Raw genomic sequence first — 7,512 nt, 5'->3', positions numbered from 1 at the left:
ATGGATGGTATGCCGAAGAACTCGCCATTATTTCTGCGTGATGCTGTGCAAGCATGTGGCGTTACCTTACAAGAGGCACCCAGAAAGTAAGTTACAATTTACTTTTAAATGAAGCATGGACTTCAGAAAAAATATATTTATATTGCTAGTTAGAGTGGTTCGCAGAGTGTTTTTACAGATGTGTGCTATCCTTTATTTCTTAACTCATTGCAGCACAGTGTTCTGTTCCATATACTGGTGTAAGGCTATTGTGCCCCTGTAGCTGAAACAAGGATGCAATTTTTGCCTGAACTGCAGCATCACTGAAAAAAATTTTCTTTGCTAGAAACTATTTCAATTTGGTGGAGACCCAGCAGGGTGAAGTTAATTTTGTCAATAATGACGTGTTTCATGCAGAGATGTTCTTGTTTAGGTCAATGGGCGAACATTGGCATGATAGCATACGATAAAGATCTTGTTTTATTTGCAAAATAATTCTGACAGGTGGCATTCAATTGATTGGTTAAATTAAAGAGTGCTAATTGACAAATGAGGCTGTACTACACTATTCCCATGGTTCACATCTGGAAGAACTACCTCTGCATCACTCTATCCGACAATATAAACTTTTTTTTCTGGTGTCCATGCCTCGTTTAAAATAAATTGTAACTGTGGGCAAACGTCGTGTTACTGTAACAGCTGCCGCAAAAATTTGAGGAAATGTCTAATAAAAGTCTTCAGTTGTTCTTGTCAAGCTGTCCATTAGCCAACTTTTAGCGTAACGTTAGCAGGGCTTACTGAAGTACTTCTAGACGTCCATGGCTACAAAATGTCTTGATCAAGACAGCTACTAGGCTTTTGAATTAGCCGTTCAAGACATCTTTTAGACATCAAATAGCTGCTTGCGTGTTTCGTGGGAACGACCGCAATTTTATTCTGCTGGAGAGCCGTATTAAGTTGGTGCGTCAGGGTGAAAACAACGGAGGAAGTTGATTTCTGAGGTCTGAAACCGTGTTGGTGGGGGTTCAGTATATTGTATTTGGATAAGAATTTGTTTATGTGCACAGAGAGTATCTTTTCAAACACTGTGTTGATCACGCTAGTAATAGAAATCGGCCGATAACTTGATGGACCAGAGCGATCTCCGTCCTTATAAATCGGAATTACTTTTGCTATTTTTAATTCTGAGGGATATGTTTCGGAATCAAGGGAATGATTAAATAGGTGAAGGAGTGGACCCGCTAATATGTCAATGTTGTCCTTAGTTAGCTTAACAGGTATTTGATCAAGTCCAGCTGCCTTAGTAGTTAGCCCATTAACAACTGCTATTATTTTATCCACTGTGATATCCTCAATTACCATAGTATTCACCACTGATTAGATAGACTGCGTACATTCGGTGACTTGAGGAAGTTGGTTTGCTAGTTGCGGTCCTATATTTACAAAATACTCGTTAAATTTATCAACTGTTTCCTGGTTAAGTACATCAGGCAATATACGCTGCTCTGAACGAAGCCCTACTGCACCTGTTACAATATTCCAAATTTTACCTGAGTTGCCCTGAGCATTAATGATAAGAGAAGAGTGGTATTCTTGTTTTATTTTACGCATTAGAGACACCGACAGGTTCCTGAAACGCTTAAACTGGCTTAGATATTAATTATTGGTTTTAGTACGTTTCCACTTTTCATGCCATTTTTCTTTCTCTTTTAGTATGCGTAGGATGTCGTGAGTCATCCATGGGCATATAGGTGCAACATATCGACCAGAGAACTTGTGTATGGTGCTCTGCAAGACGGCACTCTGGACAACTGTAAAGAAGTTTGTATATTCTTTGTTTATGTCGGTATCATAGGTGTCCAAGAAGTTTACTTGCCTTAGTTTCTCGCGAACTAATTGATAGTCAATCTTTTTCTGCCGTTCATGACCAGATATGTTCGCAGATATCTTTCCTTCGATTTTGACAGCAAAAAATATGGGCATGTGATCAGCTATTGGATCTAGGTAGGTTCCACCCCATCTGTTACATGAGATGTTCGTACGCGCATGATCTATTAAAGTGCTAGAACTGCCTGTGATACGCGTTGGCTCTGTTATAAGATTGCATATGTTATATGACTGTAGAAGTAAGGTGTAATTGTTAGTTTCTCCAGAAACATCTATATTAAAGTCTCCTACAATTACAACACGGTTAATTCTTTAGAGGTTCAGATTTCTATAATTTATCCAAGTTTCTCAATAAAAACTGAAACAGCAGAACTGGGAGGTCGGTACACCACATCGACCGTTATACCACACTCAATTTTGATAAAAAGTGCCTCAATTGTAGGGTCACTGATAGTAAGGGCAGGAAGGACTTCAAAATCAATACTTTCTTTCATAAAGAAGGCAACACCACCTCCTCGTGCCCTTGAAACTCTTGGCAGAGAGGAAAGTTTGTAGCCTGGTATAAATGGTGATTCTTTATCTTTGAGTCAGGTTTCCGTAATAGCGATCAAGTCAAAAAGAAATGTGTGCTTTGATAGGTAGGCACTCAGTAAGTTGAGATTTTTTTGGATACTGCGTACATTGCAATGAAAAACTGAGAACACATCTTGGTGTTTTATTAATTGATCAACTTGATCCCAACTAAATGCCATGATGAAACAGAAAGACAACGAGAAGATATGTACAAGAAAAAAAGAAACTATACAATTTGAGCCAGGTCGCTATCACTGTCAATTCTCAATACAGTTGAGGTTTCTGTCTTCCTCATGAAGATCTTTCCTTGCGAAACCCAGGCAACCTTCCATTTTTTCTCTAGGCGCTGTTGACGTGCTTTGCTCAATAGTACTTTGTTCTCAATACAGAGATGCTCATTAACATAAACCGGATTGCATTCTTCGAAGCCAAGAATTCTTGTGGTAAGCCATGCCTTTCTAGATGCAGAGAACTTATCCCGCATAGCATGAGTGGAAAAGCGCAACACAACATTAGGTCTATCCTTGTCCTTTGAACGGACGCGGTGCACAACGTCAATGTCGTCTTCGGAGACACTGACTTGCGCAGACTCTCATCAGGCACCACTGGTATGCCTTTTATTTCTACGTTCTGGCTCCTGCTGTATTACTTGAGCTGGATAATTTCTTTCTTAGCTTCCAATAGTGCCTTCTGCATCTGCTTAATTTCATAGTGGCATTGAGAATTCTGTGTTTTGACTTCGGTCACCTCGCGACGGAGCTCCACGACATCCTTCTTGAACTGCTCAAAATTCTCATTCATGAAACCCATAGCCCCTCGTATTCCCTCTAGTTCAGAATGGATATCAGTGTTTGATGTTCGCACGGCTGCAATTTCGTTCTTCACGTCAGTTGCGAACTTGTCAAGCTTCGCTAGTACGTCGCCTAACACATTCACAACCTCTTTTAAGCTATTCGGTTGCTTTTCACCAAAAGCCGTGAGAACGCTCCCGAGAGTACCCATGTTTGCCATAATTCAAAGAACAGGGAGCACCAGGGAACCGCGAATGTCCCGGCAAACACAAATTTGGCGACAACCAGGCAATAAGCAATACACTCGTTGCAGCAACAGCGACGGCGCGGCGTAATATTTCCACAAATAGGAACGGAATTACCACCAACCTGCGAAAGGTAGACCAAGTTGATTATGACGCGTCTGTACGCCACCGCTGCTGCTGGCAAAGTGAATGCGGCACACAGGAATGCCGCCCCCTCGATTAAGCCGATAAGCCCAGGAGTAGTCTCCGGTCAGCGAAAACAGATGACAGTAGGCGTGAATCCTGTTGCACTTGAAGTACTGGCCTTTCTTCAGGATTGGCAATGCGCGAAGGCAGATATGTTCCGGAGCCCTTACAATATGCTGGCAGCGCGCTTGTCCTGCTCCTGCGAAAGGTAGATCAAGTTAGTTATGACGCATTTGTACGCCGCCGCTGCTGCTGTCAAAGTGAATGCGGTACACATAGGAATGCCGCCCCGTCGATGAAGCCGATAAGCACAGGAGTAGTCTCCGGTAAGCGAAAACAGATGGCAACAGGCGTGAGTCCTGTTGCACTTGAAGTACTGGCCTTTCTTCAGGATTGGCAATGCACGAAGGCAGATATGTTCCGGAGCCCTTGCAATATGCTGGCAGCGCGCTTGTCCTGCTCCTGCGAAAGGTAGATCAAGTTGGTTATGACGCGTCTGTACGCCGCCGCTACTGCTGCCAAAGTGAATGCGGCACACAGGAATGCCGCCCCCTAGATGAAGCCGATAAGCCCAGGAGTAGTCTCCGGTCAGCGAAAACAGATGACAGTAGGCGTGAATCCTGTTGCACTTGAAGTACTGGCCTTTCTTCAGGATTGGCAATGCGCGAAGGCAGATATGTTCCGGAGCCCTTACAATATGCTGGCAGCGCGCTTGTCCTGCTCCTGCGAAAGGTAGATCAAGTTAGTTATGACGCATCTGTACGCCGCCGCTGCTGCTGTCAAAGTGAATGCGGCACACATAGGAATGCCGCCCCGTCGATGAAGCCGATAAGCACAGGAGTAGTCTCCGGTAAGCGAAAACAGATGGCAACAGGCGTGAGTCCTGTTGCACTTGAAGTACTGGCCTTTCTTCAGGATTGGCAATGCACGAAGGCAGATATGTTCCGGAGCCCTTGCAATATGCTGGCAGCGCGCTTGTCCTGCTCCTGCGAAAGGTAGATCAAGTTGGTTATGACGCGTCTGTACGCCGCCGCTACTGCTGCCAAAGTGAATGCGGCACACAGGAATGCCGCCCCCTAGATGAAGCCGATAAGCCCAGGAGTAGTCTCCGGTCAGCGAAAACAGATGGCAGCAGGCGTGAGTCCTGTTGCACTTGAAGTACTGGCCTTTCTTCAGGATTGGCAATGCACGAAGGCAGATATGTTCCGGATCCCTTACAATATGCCGGCAGCGCACTTGCCCTGCTCCTGCGAAAGGTAGATCAAGTTGGTTATCTTAACTTATCTTAACTTCAAGCCTTTTTAGGAGTTTGAACTTCTGTAACAAGTTTCTGTACCTCTGAACTTCTGTAACCTGGTCTTGTAACAAGACCAGGTTCGCGAGTGGCGTTGGACTGATTGAAGCAGAAGCATTTTGTTGAGGGAAGGATCTACTGCAGTAGTCGCATATTCTAGTGCGCTATGATGTCAACAAGCTCCTAGTGATTGAGTTGGACGCGTCTCCGCGTCGGCTTGGCGCTGTGCTAAGTCATGTGGGTAAAGATGGCAGAGAGAGACCGGTTACACATGTTTCGAGAACCATTAGCACAGAACAAACTATGCTCAGACGGACAGGGAAGTACTCGCCATCAGATTTGGCATAAGAAGTTTTAGCAGTTTCGGCATTGCAGGCGCTTCCGTAGTGACTGATCAAAAGCCGCTTCTAGTAGTGTTGCGCCATGCCAAGCTCATTCCAGAGGTGCCATCACCGCCTATGCTTCATTGGTCTCTCAATGTTGGCGTACGACTACGACACTGAGTACCGAGTGGCGGAGCATCTATGCATTGCGGACGTGTTCAGTCCTATACCTCTTAGGGCCAGCAATGCAGAAGATGAGCAACGCCTAGCTATGAGGTAAACACAACCTAGCTAACAATCAACAATCCAGCTTCCCTACTGTTCTAAACAGAACAACCACAAAATGAAGCCTAGAGAGTCAAAGCAAGAACCAAGCACTCACCGCAGACACAGCACCACTTCGCTAAGTCCGTCTCACCGTTCTCAACCAGTTGTAATGTTTGGGTTCGGGCATGAAATAGATTGTAGCTGGACCGTGCCGTCGTCCAACTCATCCACGCTGAGGACGTTGTTGAAGTGAGAGACTTGTTCCCATCGAGAACGAGAAATATGGGATTTATTTAGAGTATCTGCATGAGAACGTAACAGTTCATCAGTCTAGCATGACTCAACGAGAATGCACACTGAAAAGCCGACGACGGCTGCTTATAAACACTCTGTCCTCCCTAGATTCCTAGGTGAGGGAAAACGGTCGTTCAACCTATGACCAATTCGGAGCGTCCAAAGTAAACCCTTCCTTTTGAGGGGGAGGGTTTACACACTCACTTCAGCACAGGTTGCACTGACCACTCCAAGGTGAGAGGGTTTTCGCAGACACGGGTCTGCTCCGAGCAGGCGCCTCTTGATCGCAGGGTTGACTCCGCAGACAGTCGCCACCGGGTCTGTCCATTGACTGACGACTTCTAAGGCCCGTCAGACGGAGCTGCAAAATATATCCTTCCAGGAATTCCCCCGCTCCAATCGAACCATTAAGGCGGCGGCGACTCCACAAACAATACTTGGTCCATCGACTGCGTCTAGAGATCTCGGCGCCTCACGGAAGGGGAAGTGGCGCATTGTGGCCCTTACAAAGCAAGTCGTTACAGCAGACATGGTGGCGCCGAAGGGCTGCTGACTCGGCGCTACAAAGTGAGTAGTCGCAGCAGACCTTCCGGCGCCATTCCGACGGTCGCTTCCCCGAAGATTGCCAGCTCCCGCCGGTCAAACGTAACAGCTCGCGCGGGCCTCATCTTCAAAGCGATCTAACATGTTTGCAGAGGATGCGTATCAGACACACTGACAAAGAACTTTTATTTTGGCCCTGAGAAGACGATGAGTGTCTCCGTTAGGGGGCAGCGTCTGCGGGCCGCACCCACGACGGAGCCGGGAGGTTGAGACTCTCGGCGATATCGCGGGCTCTCTGGACAGCCCTGAGTTGCTCTTCCTTGGCGGAGCTGGTGACGAGCCGGAGCCAGTCTTCCTCCGAAGAGGGAGACCCTGAGCCCCCGCGCAAGTCGAGGCACTGCCAGAGCATGTGCTTAAGAGTACATCTGGGATGTCCACAGCGCGGACAGCCCGGGTTGATGCCGCCTAGGAACTTTGAGCAAATAAATGGAGACGGATACGTCTCCGTCTGCAGCATTCGCAGGGTGATTGCCTGTGGTCTGTTTAGGTGTGGGTGTGGAAGTGGAAGCTTCCGACGCCCTAGTTGATAGCGCTTGCAGACCTCGTTAAAAGTAAGAAGAGGGTCCCTGCGCCATTGCCATCCCCCGGCCTCCGATTGCCCACTTCCGGCGCGGCGGCTCAGATCTCGTGCCTGGGAGTGAGCAAGTTCATTGGCGTTGGGGACGGCTTCATGAGCATCGCTGCCCATGTGACCGGGGAACCAGATTAAGTGCTTTTTTCCTGTCCAAGATGCTGCAGAGAGAACGCGAGCGGCTTCCTTGCATACCGAGCCTTTCATGAATGCTCTAACGGCAGCTCGCGAGTCTGTGAAGATAGTGGTACGGTTCGTGGTGGCCATGGCAATGGCTACAGCCACCTATTCGGCTTTGTCGGCGTTCACATTTTGATGCGTAAGCGACGTAAGCAGCTCCCCCCGCAGCGAGGTAGCCACCGAAACAAAATTATTGGAAGCAGCATATTGCGCAGCATCGACGAAGGCGACGTTGTCCTCAATCTTAGCCGCCAGGCTTAGAAGGGCCCTGGCCCTCGCTTTACGTCTGCCGTAATTGTGCTCAGGGTGCATATTTCTA

Source organism: Dermacentor variabilis, chromosome 6 (assembly GCF_050947875.1).
Source record: "Dermacentor variabilis isolate Ectoservices chromosome 6, ASM5094787v1, whole genome shotgun sequence".
NCBI classification, from domain to species: Eukaryota; Metazoa; Arthropoda; class Arachnida; order Ixodida; family Ixodidae; genus Dermacentor; species Dermacentor variabilis.
This window is presented reverse-complemented; position numbering follows the sequence as displayed.